The 25,469-nt window shown below is 38.6% G+C and overlaps 1 protein-coding gene across 2 annotated transcripts in view; it reads left to right on the plus strand.

Annotated features, from left to right (window-relative positions):
* The window catches only part of Hpse2 (heparanase 2 (inactive)), a 785,472-nt gene that overhangs the window by 607,194 nt on the left and 152,809 nt on the right, over nucleotides 1-25,469 (plus strand). The window lies entirely within an intron of this gene.

Here is a 25,469-nt window from a genome sequence, read left to right on the forward strand (position 1 = left end):
TATATATATATATATATATATAACTTTAGCAAACTTTGTGCAATTGAGATTCCACATCTCCTTATGGCCTGTTTGAACTCTGCTTGAGAGTGAATTTTTCCAGATTGTTTTCTTTTAATGCTAATGGGAGACATTAGTTAACGTCAAATGCAGCATGTTGAAAGCAGATGGGGGAGCGTTCACCAAGTTCAGATACAGTAGGAGCCCATCTCTTAGGGACGGGCTAAAGTGCACTTAGAGTTAGATGTTGACCTCCATGTGACAACGAGATTTGCCTGAGCACCAACTTCTCTAGGAGAAAAAAGAGAGTAAGAAAATATGAAAAGCAGAGTCCCAGGTTTGTCTGGTACATTAATGTATAAGCAGGGAAAGCTTGCTTAACACTGAAAAGTTGTTTTTCAGAAATATCACACAGGTTGTTGTTTTGCACAGGTTTCATATCATGATCCTAATGGAAGATCAGACTCCTCTCTCCAGACCTGTAGTTGGCCTTTGAAAGGATCCATCAGCTTTACTTAACAAGGCCACCATGGGAAGGACAGGGAAGAGAGGAGAGAACGAGCCATAGACCTGAATCCTGTGCCTTGAATTAATGCTGCCTTGAGGCTCATTGAAATAAACCCTAACTGGAACAGTGCACGTTCCTGCCATTTGCTTCCCTTTGCCTATTTCTACCTGACTCCCTCCACCTTCCAAATCCTGAGTCAAGAGTCCAGCAGGGAAAGCTTAGCCCATAACACTATCATTTTCATATCTCGAAAGACTCCCCTCAAGGTTAGAGTACTTGGGAATTATTGTTATCACTTGAGGCACATGATCAAGATTCAAGTTAAGACACAAATCTTGAACCCAACTGACACAGTTCCTTTTACTCACGGTACAAGAATAATTCTGCAAGAATGTGTGTGGTGTGGGAGTAAGGAGGAGGGGGAGGGAGTTTTCTGTTTAGACCCAGAGAAATTTGTTTTGTTTTGCTTTAGCTCATATATTTGTACAAATAATACAAAATAATTAGAAAATTATCTGTGAAGTCCAACTATTAAACAAATGTAAGATCACATCTTCTACTTGAAATAAATGTAAGTAAATATTTGTTTGCAGCTGGTGCTAAGGAGGAAACTAGTAATGAATAAATAAATAAAAGAATATGAAGGTTCCTCTAGATACATGTACAGGACAGTCTTCTCTAAGAATGTGACAGGCAAACAAAAGGACCAATGACAGTAAGGAGCCAGCATTGCTGACTTCACACACCTTTCTAAGTAGGAGACAGGCTAAACAAAAGCCTCACGACAAAGCTTCATGCAAAGTTGGCATGTTTGCAAATACACAGAGAACACGAAGTGCCTGAGGTACAGCAGGGCAGAGGGAGGCCAGATGAAAATGAGGTAGACAGGGGTCAGATCATCTGGGGCAGCTTAACTTCTATTTTAAGTAAGAAAAATCACTGGAGAGCTTTAATCAGGAAAGTAACACTATCTAGCTTTATAATGATCATCCCAGCATAACTAATGCAACAATGCATTATAAAATAATATAATATAATAACTAATGCACCATTTTAATAATGCAGATAATACTTAACAATTTACGGATCGCTTTTATATGGTGATCTTTTTATATGCTACCTCGGCAATGTCCCCCAAACCCTGTCCTTCCTTTCCTCCCTTCTTTCCTTCATTCTTTTCTTCCTTCATTCAGATTTCACTCACTTTTCATCATGTCTTTATGTGCTTATTGCTAATTCCTGGCCGTGGACCACTGTGGTGATCCAAAACAGCAAGGTCTGCATGCAGTGGGGTGAGAAATAGAAACAAACATAAGATAATTGCAGTTTATCAAGACTGCTCTGAAAAAGAAAGCCTAATGAAATAAATACCACTTGTTTTTCATGTCGCTGAAGAAAAACTGAAGTCCTAGGAAACTAATAAGTGAATATCCAAGGTCAGGCAAACAACAGGCGCCAGAACTCCCAGAGTTTCCTAGTTCTAAATCTCATTTTCTTTTCACTGTGCCACATTATTTCCCATAGTACTAGATTAGATGTCTTTGTAATGGCCTGAGGCAAATACTTCCTTAGCATTGAGTCTGGAGATTAAGACAGGCTTCTTGAAGCTCTGAAGAGAAAGACACAAACTAGAGAAAGGTGGTCTTTGGAGGACTAGACAGGCTTCATTTCCAGGGTCGCCGTCTATGTAACTTTCGACAGCCATGGCCATGTATAAGTTAAAGATGCAAGTCTTGTGACTTTGTTCTCCCCAAATAAGAGTTACTGCCAGTGGCTTTCTTTAAAATCTTGGCATAAAAGAAAGCCTCACTTGATGCCTAGTGACAGCAGAATTCATAGAAGCCTTTAAAACACTAAAACAAGCTCCATTGATTTAGTACAGAGGCTCAAATAAGCTGGGCAGCTGTATTTCCGAAAACAACAGCTTTGACAAAGAAACCATATGTGGACTGGAGAGATGGCTCAGCGCTTAAGAGCACTGGTTGTTCTTGCAGAAGACCTGGGTTTGAATCCCAGCACCCATATGGCAGCTAACAACTGTCTATAACTCCAGTTTCAGGGAATCCAATAGCCTCTTCTGTCCTCTGTCAGCATTGCATGACACGGGTACACTTACCTACATGCAGGCAATACACACATATAGATAAAATTTTCAAATTAATTAATTAATAAAAAAATAAACTATATGTAAAAGCAGTTAAAAAGTTGGCAAACTTTCTTTTTTATCCTCGTTGTGGTAATAAATCCTGCACCTTATAAGTAGAGAACTTGGTATCTGGAAGAGTGTGTCCTAAGTCTCCCCTGGAAAAACTTTCCAAGGCCAGACCAGGGTACCAACCTGAGAGAAACTGCAGCAGGTCCCTCAATGGACAATAAAGACAGACCTAGGCATGATCCTGGTTGCCATGCCGGAGATGTGTAACTGATAACCAAACAATTCCAATAAAAACTTGTGGATTTTACACTGTGGTTAATCTTTAGGAGAGTTTGTTAAAAGCTTAGGGGATTAGTGCATTATGTTTCGGTTGTCTCCCTGAAAAATCAGTTTTCTTTTTTGTGCATAATGGATCTTAATCAAATTTAGACCCCCTCCCCCATTCATACCCTCTATACCCCCACCATACGCATACACTAGATTTCATGCATTCTGTCATATATGTTAAGTCCTATCTGGTCAAGCATTTGTACCCAGATGTCCCTCAGTACAAGTTCATCCACTAGAGTCTGGTCAGCCTATCTGGAGCCACATCTTTAAAGATCTACTCTCCTTCACCTTGCAGTAATCAATTATCAACAGTTCCTTGGCTAAGGTTGGGACCTGCTGCCTATTTCCCCAGCTGGGTTTTTGTCTGATTGACTCAACATGGGTCTTATGCATGCTGTCAACATTGTTGCAAGTTCACAGGAGCAAGTTCCCAGAGGCTTAAAGGCTGGAAAGCCTCTGTTTATATTCATGTACCAACCCTGGCTCTTACAATCTTTCCACCCCCTCTTCCACAATGCCCCCCAAGTCATGGGTGGATGAGGTTCAATATAGGAGTCCTATCCAAGGGCGTACACTCTGCAGCCTCTTATTCTCTAAAACTTGACCAGTTGTGGACTTCTGTGTGCATTGCACTCTGTTATATGTGAAAGTTTCACTGGTGAGAGTTGAGGGCTGTATCAATATTCTCTCTACACCCTGTTCCACTGTTTCATGAACTTAGGTGTAGAGATTGTACTGTATATGTGTCACTTAGGGCTGGGCATCTCTCAGACATATATTCTCTGTTATGTGACCAGTTGTGGGAACTCTGTAATAACCTCCATCTGTTGCAAAAAGAAGCTTCTTTGATGAGTGCTATACAGTATACATGTCTGTAAATATAAGGATCCATATTTAGCATACAGTAAGAAATTTCATTTGTCTAGAGAGATGACAGAGATAGTGTTTTTCTCTAGGATCTATGACATCTCTATCCATGTGTATTTGGCTATATTTACTGTGCCACCTATGAGCTCCCTCCTACTTGAAAGGACTGTAAGTCCAATTAGATAGCTGTTGATTACCCCCTAGGTAAAAGTGCCACTGCTACATCAATAGAGATAGTTTGTTGTGCTGGCCATTGTGGTTATTATTAGAACTAGGTTGGACCATTGATTGATTTTCTGCCTTAGCTGCTTGCATAGTACCCTCTAACTATGAGAACTAGTCTTTGGGATAAAAGCTTCCAGGTCAGTTCCAGCTCCCTTGCTCCAAGTCCTGTGTCCAAAGTATGTCCTGTCTTCAGCAATAGGATCTTACCTTCAAGTTCTGGGAGGTAATCAAGGGCTGTGGCAATAGCCTGTGTTGTTTTGGGAGTCTCTTGACTACCCTGACCAACAACTCAAAGGGAGGTTTCTCCTCTTTGGCACTGTGTTTCTTGTTATATAGCCTTCAGGTATACACATGCACTCACATTCAGATATTTTATTATATTTTTCAGGAGGTTTTTGAGTTAATACATCTTCCTCTGGCTTTTCACACCACCTAAGCTTTATTTATCTCTCCTTTCTCTCTCCTTGTCTATCCTCCCTCCTCCCTCCCCAAAGTACCCCGATTTTCCCCATTTTTACCTTGATAATACCTGTCTCCTATTATCCCTCCTTTTGAGTTCCTTCTTCCTTCACCTTTACCCCCATGGTTGTTTGTATGTCCTTTCCTCCTCCCTTCCCAGTTAAATATCCCCATGTTCCCCCATTTCCCCATTGATAACAGCTGTTTCCTACTTTCCCCCCTCTCAGGCTCGTTCCCTTTACCTCTGTCGTTCCCTTCCATTTTCCTGGTTCCTGCAGTTACATCAGGATATATACTCACATTTAAGGGATTGGTACTAAGATCCACAAATGAGGGAGAAGACATGTTGCTTGTTTTCTGAGTCTCTGTTACTTCACTTAGTATAACAGTTTCTAGTTCCATCCATTTACCTGCAAATTTCATGATTCTGTGTGTCCTTACCATTGAGTAGAACTCCATTGTGTAATATACCACATTTTCATTATCCATTTGTCAGTTGAGAGACATTTAGTTTAGTTTTGTTTTGCTTTCCAATTCTTAGCTATTGTGAAAAGAGCAGCAACAAACATGGATGTGCAGGTATCTCTACAATAGGAATCAATGTTTTCTATTCCCAATCCTTCAATCCCAGCTTACTATATTTCAGGAGAGAATCATACTAGCAAATACTTTCTGTTGCTAGTGCTCATGAATAAATCCAGAAAAGTAAGCCTCTGGGCCTCATGGCTACTCAAGCCATAGCCTATATCATTCCTCCCTCCTCCTTCTTGACTGTGTGGCATTCCAGCTCAGCTCTGGCAGGGCCATTCCAATAGCACTGATCCAAGATCAGACAGGATATGAGGATGGCCCTTTGAAAGAGAAACAAAAACAGTCAGTTTTTTCCACAAATTAGGGGTAGGGAAAAAAGAACAGAAGACTTTGGGGGCCAGGAAACTATTCTGGATAATACTAGTGGGTACTTTGTACATTCATCCAAAACTAGAGAGTGAGCACTGCAGGTGATGTAGGCTTTCCAGGTCATTGATGTGAATTCATCAAATGTAAAGGCATACTACTCTGATGGGAGATGTTGATAATGGAACAGGCTGAGCACATGTGAGGACAGGAAGCACATAGGACACACTGTGCCCTCTACTCAATTAGGATCTGAAAACTTCCCTTTTGAAAAAAGAAGTCCAAAAGATAAAGAGAAAAGGAAAGAAGGACAAGGGGAGGGGGAGGGAGACGGGGAAAGGGGAGGGGGAGGGAGAGGGAGAATATGTGTGTGTGTGTTCTCTCATCCCATTCTGCTCAGAAAATACTTTTCAACTATTCTTTTTGTTTCTTCATGTATTTCCTCTAGAAAAGTGGCAGCCCTCCTCCTGTGGTGAGATTTTCCTTCTCCTGAGAAGAGCACCACATTTTAGTTCAGCCATGCATCATCACTAGGTTCCCACCCCTTTCCCCTGATACCCCTGCCATTGGGAAAGAGTCTCCACAGCTAGTCAGTCAGTCATGAGCTCCCTTGGGAGTAGATGATGTTTGTGCAGAAGAGATCTGCACATTCGGTAGACATAGTCCAGACCCCACCAGCCATGGGCACTTCTCCTTAGAGAGGGTTTTGGAATTTAGCTTGTTGCTTTTTTTAAGAGCTTGATTTACAGAGCTTTCAGGGAAAGGAATGGAGAATTACTAGTCAACATCTCCGTAACTCCCACGCTAGGATAGAAAAAGGAGTCTTCACACAGATATAATTCAATTTAAAAAAAACACATTGACACCTCAAGTATATCTGGTTCTGTTGTTAGGCATTACTTGGATTACAGATAAATAAGATATAGTCCCTCTATCTGCAAGGCTAATGATCGTGTGTGTGTGTGTGTGTGTGTGTGTGTGTGTGTGTGTGATCACAATTCAGCCCTCTATTTAGAGTAAAATAAAGAGCCAGATCATACTGTCTTGCATTTCCTACACTGAGTATTGCAGTGTATATATGTGCTGTCAGAATTTTTTTTTTTGCTTACTATCCCTGCTGAGTAATAATAAACAAATGTTTGACAGCCCAATATACATCCATTGAGCACCTTCCGTGTACACTGTTCTAGAATGCATTCACTGGCCATGCATTGGAGCACCACTCAGTAGTCAACAATGAAATTAAACTTATGTCTGCAGTTCCTGTAGCAACATGTTTTGAGTCAAACTATCACCGTTCAAAAGTCATTTGGCTTTTACTGCTGTCTTCTGGCTTACTTGGATAGCTTGTCTATCACAAGATCCCAGGACAAGATGCTAAATATTCCATCCTTTTTTCTCTTTCAAATGTTAAGAGGTAATACCCCTTATGCACTACATCATCGTGATAAGGAGCCAGCATCATCTTCATGCATCCCTTACTTCAGAAGGAACACCTAGTTACAGATCCGTATCTACTGATTCTGGGTTGACATGAGACATGCACCCCTAATTAGGGGGCATCACTGGGGGCAGTAAGGCTTAGAATGGATAAGATTGGTAGATTCTAGTCCTAGTTCTGTCCTCAATGAAATGTGTGTCTTTGGGCTCTGGTTTCCCATTGATTGAACTGGGGTTAAACTGCCTTCCTTGTATACCTCCAAAATCATTGTCAGTATCTTTGAGAAAACAATTTATGGCAGTAAGATTCTGATTTGTACTTACATGCAAATGTAAAAAAATTTTGGATGTGACGCTTATCTTTGAGCAAGGAGAATTATAGGCACTTATGTTTTTTCTTCTTTGCAGACTTTTTATTTGTAAATTTTCTGTAATAACATTGTTTTTAAAATCTGTAAAAAATGGATATTTTTAAAAGGAGTTTTGAATGCGTTGTCACTTAAATGGTCAAGCAAATAGAATCTCAACTTGATTTGTGCTTCATGCATTCCTAAGCACTTATTACATTTACAACATGCGCTAGATCCTGTGCTGAGCACTGCAGGCACTATCTGCCCAAAAGGAGATTATACCACAGATCTAGACAGATGACAGAAATGTGAGCAGGGCCTATGGCAGAGGCACGTTCACAGGGTAGGAGAGGAACAGAGAAACCAGATTGGCAGAGGGCAGCAAGGACCATTGAGAAATGCCTTCTAGAGGAAACAGTGCCTAGCTGGGTCATGAAGAAGTAGCAGTTGGCCATAGGAAGGCAAATTTGGGTCTAGGGAGGCTCTCCGAACCACAGGCAGTAACATATGGAAAGATGCAGAAGCATTCATTTTCCAGTGAGTCATGGAGGATGAATTATGAATAATTATTTAGGGAAGTTTTTCCCATTGCTGTGCCATGGCCACACAGGGTGTGTGAAAATAGAGGAATTCCAAAACTACAAACCTGGAGGCGCTATGGCAGGGGAGGTACAAAACCTGGCCAAACTGGCCTGTGACTTGTTTCTTGATGTAGCCCCATTTCTCTTTCTTTTCTTTCCCGTGGGAGCCATCAGCAAGATGAAAGAAGCAGAGTGTACCTGTTTAGGGGTAGCTGTGATGTGAAACCAAATCCTGTCATTAGGGGCCCTGACAAAGACTTCTCCATGTGCTGCCTGCCTTTGTGGGGCCTGTGGCTGCTGAGAGAAGGGCAGCCCTGGCTGCAGGATCAATCACTGTGACCCAGGCCGGCTCCATCAGTAGCCAAAGCACCGGGCTGCGTGCCCAGGAAACATGACTTGCTCCTTTCTCTTCTGACCTCTAACCCCTAGCTGTTCAGATCAGAGGCTGCCTCTGACCAGGCAGGCAGCAGCGTTGCCCTTAATGCCATCCACATACAAGCTCCTGATTATTTTACTACCACTTCTCATCTGCCCAATTTTCAACCAGAGCAGTGTGCACAGTATGTCAACAGCACACATCGTAGTAGTAACAGCACATCCCTCTGGGACTAGAATCAGAGCTCAAAATGCAGCACCATAATTTTCTGGTCATGTGAATCTTTATTTCCTCTGTAGAAGAGAGTGATAACTGCTAAGGTTGGAGAGCAGGGAGTATTTGAACTTATTTCTTAAAAGTACTAACTTTGGTATCAGACTGACCAGCATTTCCAACTCAGATCTGCCATTTACCACCTACCCACCCTTGAAATGACTACTAAACCTTAATGAACATCAATTTCCTTTCTTACAGTAACATCATCTATTTCAGAGGGTTGTTGGAAGGGGTCATATGAGCTCATGTAGGTGTCTCTTTCACCCCATCATGAATACTCAGTAATTGTTAACTACTTTTTATTTTTTATGAAGCTACATTGTAAAGATGTAAAATTCTGTTAGTCACAATAATAATTATTAGTAATAACATAAACATAACTGTGTTGAGCACAAAGGGAAAGCTATGATTCCTTCACTGGAGAGGAATTGACTGCAAATGGTTAAAGGCAAACTAAATATTACGTTTTATTTCCCTCTAGAGAAAATGCTGCCAACTTTTCCCAGTGAAAGCAATTAAGGCTTTAACAAGGCTGCAACACTCATGCTAACACCTTCATTTGGTATTATAAATGGCCCACTAAGCCCTGGAACCATGATATGTCACATCAAAGTGCTAATGACAGCACATTATGTGAATCACTGAGTAGCAGCAATTGAAAATCTCACTCTGCTATCAGCATCTATATTGTTCCCAGATTGCAATAACTGAGGGATCACAGCTACAGAAAATTGTACAGCAACCTAAATAAATTAGGGAGAAGAAACAATTACAGCGTTACTGTGTCTGAGTTTAGGAGCAAAGTGTGCCATCTTCCTGCAGATGAAGATCAACAGTCAGCTCTGGGATGAGAACTGTGTCTGGCCTAAGCTGGTCAGCTGGCCCAAACCACTGAAAATAATCACACCAGAAAGAGAGAGGAAGCAAAGATGTAAATGGAGGCAAAAAAGTAATGTCCTTTGGTGGGTTGGAAGGCTTTTTTGTATTACAGTAAGAAAAATGTGAGGTTATTTCATCTAAGATGCTGTGTTTGTAGACGTGGAGGGCACAATGATTCTGGTTATGGCCTTTAGTAACCAACAAAGAAGCCTCTGATTAGTGGCTATAAGAATCAAAGATAATACCTTTTTTCTCTTAACTCCATTATGTTTTAGTAGCTGTTTGCTTAAATAAAAAATTCTTTCTAGAAATAGAACAACCTGGATTCAATACCCAGCACCACACACATAAAAGGTGATTAAAGAACTGAAATCAAGAAGTGGGACAGAGCAAGGAGACCTAAATTCTGTCCTAAGGTATTTCCACACACTCCACAATTTATAAGCTTTCAAAATTCTCTCAGTCCGTAAGTTTCTTAGTCACTACCTCTGAACTGTTATCACTGTCTTAATTCATCTCAGATTTGGGTTTAAGGCCTGTAAGCATGTAAGGGACTGAATAAAACACACCATTTTCATTTGGACAATCTGCTGTCTTCTCATCTCCAAACCCCTTTGTGCATGAAAGCGGTGGTTCACAGTCTGGCTGTGTACTATAGTCACCTCAGGAGCTTTTAAAAATAACTGTGCATAGGCACAAGCCCCAGAGATTTTGATTCCTTTGGACCATAGAAGATCTCAGGTGTTCATACTCTTTAAACTCCCCAAAGTGATATTAATGTGCAGCCAGAACTGAGAACCCCTGAGACAGAGGCCTTCATTGACCTGGATTTAATTATAAATCACCTTTTCTTCTTCTGTACTAAACTTCTGCTTCAATAATTGGGATATTTGCAAAATATTTAAAACCATATGCTATTCATTTATTAGACAAATATTATCTACTATGTGTCAGTCACCAGTACTTACAGAGGTAAAAGACTAAAACAAGATTCCTGCCCTCCATGGAGGTTACAGTCTAGGAAGGAGAAATTTAAAATTAATAGATAAACTAACAAATAATTACACTTTGTCAGGTGTTGCTGTAGAGCTTTTATTGAAAATATATGCCCTATTTTTTAACTTTAAAAACTATATTGAGAATTTTAAACATGCATATGATGTGTTTTGATGAAATCCATGCTCACTCCCTCCCCTCCAACTCCTCCCATCTCTCCCCGTCACTTTTTCCTGAACAACTTTGTGTACTCTCTTTTTCCTTTTTAATGGGGCTTTTTACTACTCTGACATTCCCCCCTCTGACAAGATAACCCTAAAATCTTTTAGGGATTAGATACAAGCTCCCAAATACTTTTGACATTTTTGACCTTTGGAACAGAGTATGTTACTAAGAGGCCCAAGGACATTTTGATTTTTAGCCAAGAAACTGGCTACTTTTCTTTGGGGTCTGTTTACCCTAACTGCTTAGCCAATTCCTACCTCCTATTCTTAGCACACCATCCCCTGAAGAGGTACCTAAATTGCCGATAGGGAATCGGGATGCAGACCATTCTGGCTTCTTCCATGCTGAACAGGGACGCAGGGTGAGACAATGGGAGTACCCCTTCAGGGGGTCTATCTAAAAGACTCCCAAATTGTATAACTCTTTAATAAATAATTTATTGAGAATTTCATACATGCATATAAGGTGTTTTGATCAAATCCATGCCCACTCCCTCCCCTCCAACTCCTCCCATATCTCCCCATCGCTTTTTTCTGATAACTTCATGTATTCTTTCTTCTTCTTTGATTGATTCATTTTTTTATGGGGTTTCGGCTACTCTAACATTCTCCCCTCTGAAGAGGTAGGGTTTTCTCTAGGATCTATGACCTCTCCATGACATGTATTTGGCTATGTTTACAGTGCCACACATGAGCTCCTCCCCTTGAGAGGGCTTTAAGTCCAATTAGATAGCTGTTGATTACCCCTAAGATAATTACTACTGCTGCACCGCTATAGTTTGTTGTGCCAGTCATTGTTGTGCCTATTAGATTTAAAAGCTGGGGTTCAACCACACGGGTAGTGGGGCCCAGCCATCTCAGCTCTTAAGCCTGCTTATGTTGCTGGGATCCATGCATGCCCCAGACCTGCAAGCTCCCCCAGCTAGACCTGTCAGCCCACCAGCTCATCTAGCAGCAACCCACCCACCCTGTAGCTCAGAACCTTTACCAGTCCTAGAATCTCAGACTCAAAAGTTGCACCTATCCCTAGCTGAACCCAAGTGAAGACCACTTCTTACATCCCATTCACACATCAACATAAAGGGGTCCCAAGACTGAACACCAAGCACCACTCAGCTGAGCCACAACCTGACAAGTTGGGAAAACAGCAAAGATACAAACACCCACTCAGCAAAGACAAGATCACCTACTCATACCAAGAAACACCACCAACATCACAAATTCAGATACCTAGAGCACATCAAAAAAACACAAACGACATGAATAACCAAGACAAGATGTCTCCTCCAAAGATCAGCAATACCATCATAATGTTTCCTGGAAATGGCAACCTAGCTGATGCACAAGACAATGGTTCCAAAATAGCAATTTTAAATATGTTCGGGGAGGTGAACACGGGATGTGGAGAGACGGCTTAGCATCTAAGAGTACTGGCTGCTCTTGCAGAGAGCCTAGCTGACTGCTCTTGCAGAGAACCCAGGTTCAATTCCCAGCACCCACATGGTGGCTAATAACTGTCTGTAACTCTAGTTCCAGGGGATCTGACACCCTCTTCTGGCTTCTTCAGGCACTGCATGACACAGGTGCACTTACACATGTGCAGACAATACACTCGTATACATAAACTAAAAATAATAAATAGAATATTTTTTTAAATGTTTAAGGAACTCAAAGAAGATAGAAGTAAAAGACTGAATGAAGACTGGGAAGCACAAATGGTTTAATGAAATAACTAAAGCAATTCAAGACAAGAAGTTAAAATTCAATATAGATACAGAATCTCTGAAGAAAAACCAAACTGAAATAGAAAGAGTAGTAGGGTCAGGATGCATTCACACTCAGTCTGTGTAGTGGATTCTGCTACTATTGAAATGATGGGGCTGGAGAGATGACTCAGTGGTTAACAGCACTAGCAGAGGGCCTGGTTCAAATTCCAGCACCCACATGGCTGCTAACAACTGTCCGTAACTCCAGTTCCAGGGGAATCCAATGCCGTCTTTTGACCTCTGTGGGCATTTCATGATTCAGGTGCACTTACATACATGCAGGCAGTATACTCATAAAAATAAAATAAAAAATAAATTAATAAAATATTTTAAATGATGGCATAGCTAGGGTATAGGAGCAAGAAATCATTCATTTAGGAATGATACGCCATAGGACTCCAGTTCTCGTTCCTCTGGATGTACAGGACTGTAGACTAAGATATTGAATCTCTTTCTATCGCCTACTTTTTAGTCTAACCAGTGCTATTATTTCCTTTTCTCATGTAGAACCACATGGAACAGGATATGGAGGCAGTTTGAGGAGGAATTTAAATGTCCTACTTCCTATGAATACTGTACATGTTCTACCACACCCTCATAAGTGACTTTTCTTAATCAGAACAATCACCTTCTCAACATCATGAACATTCACAACGCAAGTCTGTAAAACGTCAGCACACCACACATTCAGGGATGAAAACTACATAGGGTACTGAATTATTGCTAAGTGTCTTACCCTTAAGGTCCCTTGAGGTTTATTTCCTGACTGGGAACCTTGCTCAGATTTTATCAGTTGTTTTCAAGAGCCTCCTTCCCCAACCACTAAAAAAATTATCTAAGATAGTAACTTAGCCACCTTTATCCATCAGAACCATGAAAGTTTGAGTTCCTCGTCTCCAAAGGCTCTCAGCATGTACATTTTAACTATTTCTGAATTTCATACAATGTACTTGATGGTAGTTGCATCCCCTCCCTATCTGTACCCAATTTCACATTCTCTCTCTCTCTTTCTCTCTCTCTCTCTATATATATGTATATATATATATAATTTTAGGTTCTCTCTCCATATATAATATATAATTTTAGGTTCTCTAGATATAGATGATATAGATATAGATATATCCCCAATGTCCTTTGGATCCATCCACTGGAGCCATGGAAAACCAATTTTTTATTCTCCCTAGAGACAGGGAAAGCTAAGTTCCTCTTTCTAGTCAATTATATTTAAAACAGCTACTGAATATACTGGGAAGGAGGTCAGAGACACAGCTTCACACCCAAAAATATTGACAACATCAGAAGTTTGAGGTTTGTTTTTCCTTTTTTCCTTTTATTCATTGTATATGTGTGTGTGTGCGTGTGTGTGTGTGTGTGTGTGTGTGTGTGTGTGTGTGTGCAACTACACAGGCCCATGGATGCTTGTGCTTGTGCATGTGGAGACTAGAGATCAAGCTCAGGTGTGGTTCCTCTGGAACTCTCCATCTTGATTTTGGAAACAGTCTCTCACTAGGACCTAGGGGTCATGATTAGGCTAGGCTGGCTGGCGGAGAGCCTCAGAGATCCACCTGTCTCAGTCATCCAAGCCCTGGGATTATAAGTATGCACCATCATAACTAGCTTTTTATATGAGTGTTGGGGGATCTAATTCAAATCCCTCAGGCTTGCACAGCAAACTCTTTACCAACTGAACTCTATCTCCCTGGCCACTAGTTTGGGGTTTTAGTAACAACTTCATTGATGGACTGAGAAGATGGTTCTGTAGTAAAGTGCTAGTGTACAACCATGAGGACCTGAGTTCAGATCCCCAGCACATACACAAAAAGCCAGGCATGTCAGCACATGTCTGTAACTTCAGCACTATGAAGGAGGGACAGGTAGATCTGTGAGCTCACTGGCCAATGGTGAGCTCCAGGCTCAGTGAGAGACCATGTCTCAAAAGATAAGGTGGAGAGTGACTGAAGAGACATCCTAACATCAGGCTCTGGCCTCCACATGTGCTTGTAAAGGTAAGCACACACACACACACACACACACACACACACACACACACACCACACACCCACACCCACACACACGAGCACACATGCATACACCACACATATTCATGACATACACAAAAGAAAGAAAAAAGTAACAGCCTTATTAAAATATGAGTCATTGAGCTGACATGGGTCCCATGCTCAAAGAGGAGGTGAGAAATCAGTGGTGGGCCAGCACTAGATGGAGAACTGTTTGAGACTGACTGCTGCTGGGTGAGGGAGAGTATGACTTATATACCACCACTGGATACGCTGACTGGACTCCAGTGGATGCATTTACACTGAAGGACATTTGGGTACAAACACCTGTATGAATCAGACTCAGCATGTAGGGCAGAGTGCATAGAGGTTAGTGAGGGGATAAGAGGAGGCATGGATCAGGGAAGGGGATCTGGATTTGAGTGGGAAATGTATGAAATTTAAAAAGCTCAATAAAAATTACATGTAAAAAAGATACAAGTCATATGCTATAAAATTGAACTTTTTATGTGTTCATTGATTTAAATTTATTTTTATGAGATCTCAGCCAAAAACATAGAAATAAGTTAATATTGATCACAGAGATTATTAAAAGAGTAGAATTATTAGAATGCACTTGCAGCCACTATAATTTAGAAAGAAAAGGGGGGCAGAGTGTTTGTGAATGTATCTGGTGACATTAAAGGGCTCCACCTCATAATGCTTGCCCTGTCCATCACAGCACACATATGACAGATATGTCTCTGCTTAAAAGATCTCATTTCTCCTTCTTTTTTAAAGCAAATGCAACATGATGAGTTTAGTTTGGAAAATACGCTGAACACCAATTCAAAGAAAGCAATACGTCCGGGGGGGGAGGGGGAACTATTCTTGTCCTGTATAATTCCAGAAACGCAACTATCCCATTCGATTTCTGCTAAAATTCAACATTTTAAGGTATAAAGTTCAAACATTTTTAGTACATTCATACAGATATGCAGCCATCATCACTTGCAGACTCCCTGCTTTCCATAATTAGTCCTCGTTTTCTCTTTCCCCAGGCTCTCAATCCCACTAGTCTATTTTCCATCTCTATAGGTTTGCCTCTTCTGGACACTTTATAAAAATGGAATCCTGCAACTTGTAGCCTTTTGTATCTGGTCTCTCTCACTGGGCATAAGTTTTCAAGGCTGATTCATGTTATAAGCATACCAATACTTCGTTCCCTTCTATTGCTGATTAATGTTTTATTATATGGATGTGCCATATTTTATTTGGCTATTCATTGGCTAGTAGATGTTAGGGTTGTTTATGCTTTTTGGATAGTATGAAAAATGCTCAACTGAACACTCATGTACCATGTATTATGTATGTTTTCATTTCTTTTGGGTATATACCTAGTGCTAAGGGTTGAAGGATGGTGGTGCCTCCAAAATGTCTGCGAAACCTGTATCCTCAGTGCAGCAACACTAAAGCATGTGACCTATGGACAGTGATTGAGTTGTAGGGGACCTTCCAACATAAATGAGATTAGTGCCATTTAATAAAAGGCACAATTGAAGGCTGTGTTCTCTTGCCTTCTCCCTTCCTTCCACCATATTAGAATATAACATCCCTGCCCTCTGGAAGGTACAGCAACAGAGCACTGTGTTGGAAGCAAAGAGAAGCCTTCATTAGAGTCCAATCATGCCAATGCCTTTGTCTTGGACTTCCCAGCTTTCAGAACCATGAGAAATAAATGTTTCCAAACTATGCAATCTCAGATATCAGTATAGGCTGATATCTAAGAATGGAATTACTGGGTCATATGAAAAGTCTGTGTTTAAATTTTTGTAGAATTGCTGAACTGTTTTATAAAGCAGTCTAACATTTTAAATCACTAAAATGGTATATAATTGTCCTTCTGTATTGTCTAGTTTCTTCACATTCTCACCAGCATTTGCAATTGTTCGCGTTTAAGTTATAGATCTCTTAATGCAAGAAACTTGACATCTTCTCATGGTTTTGATCTGCTTTTCCCTAATTATTGATGAGATTGAACACCTATCCAAACTATTTGACGTTGTTAAGAAGGCCCTTCATCTTCTTGTTTATTTGTAATAGTTCTTTGTAATACAAGTCCCCTTTCAGGTAAATCATTTGTTTATGTTACCTAATTCAATAAGTTGCCTCTATTTTTAAAATATCATATTTTTGAAGAATTTTAGGATCATAACAAAATTATTAGGAAAGCACAGAGATTCTCCATGTGTCCTTGATTCCCCATGCATAGCCTCCATCTCCAACTCCACTAGGAGAATGCATGTATTATAATTGATAAGCCTACTTAAATATATAACAATTACCTTAAAACTAGAGAGCACTCTTGGAATTCTACATTGTAGGAATTTGGGCAAACGTGATGATGTGTGTCTATTATTTTGGTACAGTGTAGAGTATTTTCACTCCCTCAAATCTATAACCCAGTCCTTACAGCTGAGGCTCAGGGAACATTGCAGGAGAAGGGGCAGAAACACTGTAAAAGCCTGAAGACTGGGATGACTGCTGCAAGATAATGCCTTTTGGATAGGACAGGACAGGAATGTTGCACCCAGGAACTCCCAACAATATTGTAACATAATTAGAAGACCTGTAGAAGATCTGCAAAGGCCATACCAGTTAACAAGCCAACATGGATGAAGCAAAGTTTCACAAGGCCCTACCTCTTGATGAAGAGCTAAGGGCAGTCAATGACTGTTGAGGGAGGGAGAACCACTTTTCTTCAGGGACATGCCCCAACCCTAAGTGGTTAGCACATGCACATATGCTCAACACTAATTGGACTCAGTTACTATAAACTTCCATGTTTAGGATTTTGTGTAGAAATATTTTTAACTACTTTGAGTAAATACCAAAGAACACAACTGCTAAATCATGTGGTGAGAGTTTGTTTAGTTTAGTTTTTGTATGAAACCTCCAAACTGTCATCCAAAATAGCTCTCCATTTTGCATTCCCTCCAACAGTGAATGAGATTTTTTGTTTCTCTAAATCTCTTGCCAGCATTTGGTGATGTTAATTTTCTACATCTTGGCCATTCTAATAGTCTGTAATGATATCTCATTGCTGTTTTAATTTGCATTTCCCTAAAGACGTATGTAGACTACAACTCATATACATAGACTACCTTCATATTTTCTTCATGAAAGAAATGTCTGGTAAGGTCTTTGGTCCATTTTTTTAGTATTTTTTTAATATTTTTATTGATTCTTAGAGAATTACATACAGTGTATTTTGATCATAATCAGACTCCTTCCCTCAGAACCCCTCCTCCGTCTCCTCTCAGACCCACCTTACCTCCTTATCCCCCACTCACGTCATGTCCTCTCTTTTTTTTAAGATCTGTGAAGTCTAATTTGTGTCCTCAAAATGCTCTTGAGTGTGGGTCCATAACCCGGAGCCTAATCAACCTACGCAGCATCATACCCTTAAAGAGAACTGGCATTCCCTGTCCTAGCAGCAATTAAGTGCCAATCGTTCCTCGGCTAGGGCTTCTTGCCCAGCTTCTCCCTCCTCCCTCCATGCTGTTTTTTATTTGTTTGTTTGTTTGTTTTAGTCTGTCTTGGGATTATGCAGGTCTTGTGCATGTTCTCACAAATACTGTGGGTTCATATGTGTCCAAGCAGCACGGTTTCCTTGTGTTCATCCAGCATCTCTGGCTCTTACACTCTTTCTGCCTCCTCTTCCACAATGATCCCTGAACATTAGGGGGACAGGGTGTGATATAGGTTTCCCATTTAGGGGCAAGAACTTTGCAGTTCCTTATTCTCTGCACATTGACCAGTTTTGGGTCTCTGTGTTGATTGCCATCTGCTGTAGGAAACTGTAGGGATCCTCTGATGAAGTCTGAGAGATACACTACTCTCTGAGTATAACAATAAGTCATTAGGAGTCAGTTTAATACAATATCCACTTAGCATGATTGTTATCATTTTTAAAAATTATGTGTGTGGGGGTATGTGCACATGAATGCAGGTACCAACAGAGACCAGAGCATTGGATCCCCTGGAGCTGGAGTTACAGGAGTTGTAAGCTACCTGACATGGTTACTGGAAGTCCAACTTGAGTCCTGTGCTCTTAACCTCTGAGCCATCCCTCTGGCTGCTTTGACCCATTCTTTAATTGAGATGTTTGTGTTCTGGCTATTGAATTTTGTTGTGTATACATGTTTGTGTGTGTGTGTGTGTATGTGTGTGTGTGTGTGTGTGTGCAGATATGTAGGTACATAGGAGCATGTGTGCATATGGATGCCAGAGGTCAATGTCAGTTGTCTTCCTTAACTGCTTCTTCATCTTACTTTTTGAGATAGGGTATTTCACTATTTGCACCTGGAGATCACTACTTAGCTAGACTGATTGGGATGAGCTCTAGGGATCCTCCTGCTCTGCTGCCCCAGTGGTGGAATCACAGGCATGTGCTACTGTTCCCAGCTTTTAACATGGGTGCTGGGGATCTGAGCTCAAGTCCTTATACTTACATGGTGACTACTAACTGTGCCATCTCTCCAGACCCTTGTTGAATTTTGTAATGTTCATTCTGTGAATGTTATCTCTTGGAGAACAGGCATCTTTAATTTTAATGAAGTACAGATTATCAATTATGGACTATGCCTTTAGTGTTATACCTAAAAACTCATCACACTCCAAATCGTCTAAGTTTTCTCCTGTTATATTCTAAGAGATAGATCCATTTTGGGTTCACTTTGGGTTAAGGTCTCTGATTAGATTCATTTAGGGGAGGCATATGACTGAGTGTGATTTATGGAAAAAATTATCTGCTCTATTTATGTCCTTCAACCTTTATCAAAGGTGAGTTATCTATGTGGCTTTAGTTCTGGGTTCTGCATTCTGTTCCATTGATCCGTTTGTCTTTTCTTTTACCAATACCAAACTGTCTTTATCATTGTAACTTATACTAAGTCTTCAAGTTGGGTAGTATACACCTTCCAAGATTGTTATCCTTCTTTAGAATTGGATAATTTGGATCTTTCTTCTCCACATATAAATTTCACGTTTGCTGACATCTATAAAATAACTTACTGGAATTGCATTGAATCTCTAGATCATGTTTGCAAGTACTGACATTTTGAAAATATTAAATCTTCCTACCTATCAATATGGACTATCTCTCCATTTATTTATTATTTATTTTTTATTAAAGGTTTATGGTTTATTCCACTAAATCTTGCATATATTTTGTTATTTTATAAAGAAGTATGTCATTTTTCAAACATTGTGTTTTTAATTTGAAATTCCACTTGTTCATCACCGGTATGTAGGAAAGCAATTGACTTGCATATTCACTGTGTATCTGAAAACTCTGTTGTGATTGCTTAGTAGTTCCAGGAATTTGTTTCATTCTTTTGAATTTTTCTGTAAAGAGTCATTTTATCTGAAAGCCAAGAAACTTTTTTCTTTGCAATATTTACTTTTTATGTTATTGCATTAGCTGGGACGTGCAGTATAATGTTGGGAAAGCACAATAAGAAAAAGACATCTCCTTCTTCCTAGTCTTGGTGAGAAAGTCACTAGTTTCTCAGTGTTGAGCATTGTTTGTACAGGAATTGTCAAGTTGATTAAATTCCTTTCTACTCTTAGTTTATTCAGAGTTCTTATTACGCATGAGTATTGCACTTTGCCAACTGCATTTTCTACATCTGTTGAGATTTTTCTTTTTACCCATTGATGTAATAGATTAGATTTGTTCATTTTCAAATGTTGAACCATAATTGCATATTGAAATAAGTCCCATTGATCATAGTAATTATTTTTATACATTCTTTAGATTAGATTTTGCTGAGGACTTTTTGCATCTGTGCAAAAAGGACAGAGATAGTGGCCTGTATTTTCATTTTCTTAGTTTGTTTTAGCTAGACTATAAATAAGTAAATGCTGAATTATTCAAAATAATCGCTAATTATGCTTTCACTGTCAACTGGATATGGAATGCAGCCCCTATTTCATTTCTGACATTGGAAATTTACACCTTAATTCCTTTTTTCCCTTTAGTTAATTTGGCTTATTGATTTTCTTGATCTTCTTAAAGAACCACCTTTCAGTTTCATTAATTTTCTGTATTGATTTCCCATTTTTTTAGATTTCATTGATTTCTGTTTTAATTATCATTATGCCTTTTCTTCTGTTTATTTTGGATTTAATTTACTCTTTTTTTTTACAGTTTGTCTAGAATAGAAACTTGAATTATTGGCTTAAAACCATCTCTTTTTTCTAATATGTACATTTGGTGCTGTGTATTTCCCTGTAGGCACTGCTTATACTGTATTCTATAAATTTTTGTACCTTGATTTTCATTTTCATTTAGTTCTTTTTTTTTATTTGTTTGCTTGTTTGTTTGAGACAAGGACTTGCTTTGTAGTCCTTGGTGGCCTGGAACTCACTATGTAAAAACTAGGCTGGCCTAGAACTTGCAGTAATCCTCCAGCCTCTGCCTCTGAGTACTGAACTTACAGGCATGTAACTCAAATGTTTATAATCACTCAAGATTTTTTTTCTTAATAGCTGGGTATAGTGCCACATGCCTTTAATCCCAGCACTCTGGAGGCAGAGGTAGATAGATCTCTGTGAGATCGAGGCCAGCCTGGTCTACCTAGCGAGTTATAGGCCAGCTAAACTATAGGGAAACCCTACCTCAAATAAAATCAAGGTTGCCCCCCACCTAGTTTTCCTCTGTGACCTCTACTTACTTATAAGTATGCTACTTAATCTCTGAATATTTTGTTTTTCTTGTTGCCTTTCTGTTACTGCTTTTTAATTTAATTCCACTGTAATCTGAAAGTAGGTTTCATATGATTTCTATGCTTTTAAATTTGTGAAAGTGTGTTTTACTGAACAGAATTTAGTCTATCCTGATGACTCCATATGAGATTGTTGCTGGATGAAGCAGTCTACAGATACAGTTTCACTCAGTTGACTGATGGTGTTGTTGATTTCAACTATCTCCTGATTTTCAGCCTGTTTTATCGTCCATTTCTAACAAAAGGATATTGAAAAGCCTCCAGCTATGATCATAAATTAATTTATTCTTCCTTTCTGTTTTATCAGTTTTGCCTTGCATAATTTGACATTCTGTCATTAAATGCATGCACATAAAAGATTGTTATATATTCTTAAGTAGCCAACCCCTTTGTCTTTTTGCAGTGCTCTTCCTTATATCTAATAACTTTTTTTGCTTTGAAGTCAGCTTTGTCTAAAATTAGTACAGATACGTTTTTTGATTAGTGTACATCTTTGTCGTTATTGCTGCTGTGATAAAATACCCTGACAAAAGCAACTTAAGGGGGAAAGGATTTGATTCAGCTCCTAGTGCAAGGTTACAGTCTATCATTTCAAGGAAAGCCACAGCAGCAAGAGCTTGAAGGAGCTAGTCCCGTCATATCACAATCAGAAGAGAGCCACGAATGTGTGAATGCCAGTGCTCAGCTCTTTCACTCTCTTGCAGTCCAGGATCCCCTGCCTACCGGATGGTGGGTCTTCCAAGTTTAATTAATTTAATTGCAATAATCCCCCCGACATATCCAGGTGAATTTAGACTATACCAAGTTGACAATTAATGCCATCATACCTGCCCTGTTTCTTTACTTTTAATCATATGAGTCTTTATTTCAAATGAGTTTCTTACCAAAAGCATATAGTTAGGTCCTAGGTTTGTTTTTGTTTTTTTTTTCTTTTTTGTTTTTGTTGTTTTGGTTTGATTTTTTTTTTTTTTTTTTTTTTTTTTTTTTCAGCTGGCCTGGAACTCACCATGTAGACCAGGTTGGTCTTGATTTCAGATTTCTGCCTGCCCCTGCCTCCTGAGTGCTGGGACTAAATGCGTGCACCACCATACTAGGCTGGGTCTTCTTCTTTGGCCCAGTCCATCAGTACTAACAGTCTGTCTTTTCATTTGTGTATTTAAGTCATTGGCATTCAAAATCATTATTAATGTAACTAAATTAACAGCTACTGTATTTGTTGCTGTTTTCTGTTTGTTGCTTTTGCTCTTTTTTCCTATTTTTCATTCTTTTTTTGCCTCTTGTGATTTGGGGGATTTTATTAGATGTTTCTTTCTTTCCTTTATTAAAATGGCAGTTACTTTTTTTTACTTCTTTTAATCATTGAGTTTACAATATATATTCATAATTAATACAATGCCACTTTCAAAATACACTGAATCTCTTCATAGAAATGTGAATACTTTGTGATAAAATATTTCTCATTCCTTCTTCTTGTTCTTGTATCATTGCTGACATTCATTTTACATGTATGTAGTTATATAAAATCTATCTTATATAACATATTACCTATGCAGAAGCATAGGTAATAAATTGATTGTTATTAGTATCACTATGAGCAAAGCATTCTTTTCTAGATAATTAAGAATAAGAAAAACAGTTTTACTTTGCCTTCAATTTTTTTTTAGATAAAGTCCCACTGTGTAGTCCTGGTCTGACCTGGAGCTCTCTACGTAGACCAGGCTGGCCTTGAACTCACAGAGATCTTCCTGCCATTGCCTCCCAGGTGCTGGGATTTAAAGCATACACCACCATGCCTGGTTTCAGATATTCTTTTACTAATGTTCTTCCTTTTTTATATAAATCTAAATCTCTGCTGTATATTATCTCCCTTCTCTCTGAAGCTTTTAATGTTTCTTACAAAGCAAGTCAACTAGCAACAATTACTTCTGTCGTTGTTGTCTTGGAAAGTATTTTTCCTCAACATTTAAAGAATAATTCTGTGGAGTATTAGATGCTAGATCTAAATTCATTCTCTCTCCCTCTCTCTTCCTTCCTCTCTCCCTTCCTCCTGCTCTTTTCTTTCCCCTCCCTCAATTAAAGTACAAAACATTTTACTCTTTTGTTCCTTGCATGAATTTTGAGTGATCAGATCTAATACTTTATCTTTAATTCTCTACAAATAAGATAGCTTTTCCCTCTTAGATTCTTTTAAGATTCTTTTACTATATTTAATTTCCTATAGTTTGAAAATTATATATGTAGGTATATTTGAAGGGTAAGAAGAAAGTCCATTTATCTTTTTCTGTTGTCTGACCTTGCTAAAAATTAATTATTTATAAATGTATTTATAGCCCCTCTGTTCTAGTTCATGGATTTACATATATTGATCTTTATGCCAATACCACACTCTATAGATTACTGTAGATCTTTAGTAAACTTTTGAATTAAACATGTGAGTCCAAGGATGAAGATGATCTTCTTTTTCAAGATATTTTTAGCAGCTACTTTCAATTTTCAACCAAATTAATTGCCAATGTTTTCAACCCATATCAAGTGGTAACTTCCTAATTATTGACACCCACCATCTATTTCAGTTTTAAGAACTGCTTGAACATATTGGCTTGTTGTAATACAAAGTCAGAAGCTGTTAAAACAGAAAAATTATACATCAACCTCCCCAATGAACATAGATACATAAATTCTCAAGAAAATATAACAGTGAAAGGATCTTTCATCTTGATCAAAGGAGACTCATCACAGGGATATAATGATAGTTCAACATATGCAATTCTCTAACAATAATATAAATACAGTACTTCGGTATGAAATTCTCAAAAAATTGAACTATTAAAAACATTTTTTATATACCGTTAATGGAATGAAGGACAAAATGTATGATCATCACAATATATACAGAAAAAAGCATATGACATTTCCATGTCTTATAAAATGGCAATGAATTCATTATAGAGAGAATGCATGTCAACATAATAGAGCCTGCATATGACAAACACAAAGTAACAGAGTCATTGGCAGTGAAAACCTGGACGCTTCTCCTCTAAAATCAGGAAAAAGATAATGACCTTACTCTCACTTCTGTTCAACGTAAAATTGGAAGACCTCACTTAGGCAAAAGAAAGAAGTAAAAAGTCTCCAAATTGGAACAGAAGAAATTAAATTGTTCCTGCTTGAAAATAACATGAACATAGTCATACATATCTCCTTTAAACGCCACCAACTGTTAGAATTAATAATGAGTTTAACAAATTTACACTGTATAAGCTGACATTCAAAACTCAGTTGCACTTCTACACACTAACAAAAAACTATTTGAAAAAAATTACAAAATAAATGGCACTTACAAATGCTATCAAAGCAAATAAAAAAGGAATAAATTTAGTCAAAGAGGTATAAGATGCATATACTATAAATCATAACACATTGGCCTAAGAAATGAGAAAATACACAAGTAAATGAAGAGGTATCTTGTGTTCATGGACTAGAAGGAGGAATATTTTTAAATATCCATACTATTCAAAGTGATGTACTGATTCAATGTAATACCTATCAAATTTTTATTAACAATTTTCACAGCAATTGAAAAGAAAATTCTCAAATTTATATATACCCAGAATAGCCAAAACAATATGTGACAGAAAGAACAATATGGAAACATCATCTTACCTGATTCCAAAATATATTGTAAGGTTTTAGTACTCAAAACAGTGTCCTACTAGCATAAAATCAGATGTTTAGGCCAATGAAACAGAATAAATTACATAGAAATAAATCCATGCATTTATAGTCAATTGCTTTTCAACACATTGCCAGATACACACAACGTCTTTTCCATAAATTACTATGAGAAAACTGAATTTCCACATGCATAAGAATAAAATTAGACCCTTACACCATACTATGTGTAAAAAGTCAACTCTTAATATTTTAAAAACTTAATTGAACTTAAATTTAAAACCTGAAACTATAAAACTACTATTTAAAAAACCAAAGCTCTGTGACCTTGGTCTGGGAATTTTTTTTTTTTTTTTTGGAATTTGACACCAAAAGCACAGGCAACAACAACAACAACAACAACAAAAGAAAACAAGACACATGGGACTACATCAAACTAAAAAGCCTTTCCACTACCAAGAAAACAATCAGCAGAGTCTAGGCATACCCTAGAGAAGGTGGAGAATATTTGCAAACTATATATCCCCAAGGGGTTAATTTTCAAAATATATTAGAACTGGGAAATGCAACTTGTGGAAAATCAGTTGCTGAGCATGCATAGGTCCTGGATTTGATCTCTAGCATGACAAAAACTAGGAGAGAGAGAGAGAGAGAGAGAGAGAGAGAGAGAGAGAGAGAGA

The sequence above is a fragment of the Nannospalax galili genome, unplaced genomic scaffold (assembly GCF_000622305.1).
Source record: "Nannospalax galili isolate Female #2095 unplaced genomic scaffold, S.galili_v1.0 scaffold875, whole genome shotgun sequence".
In the NCBI taxonomy this organism is placed as follows: domain Eukaryota; kingdom Metazoa; phylum Chordata; class Mammalia; order Rodentia; family Spalacidae; genus Nannospalax; species Nannospalax galili.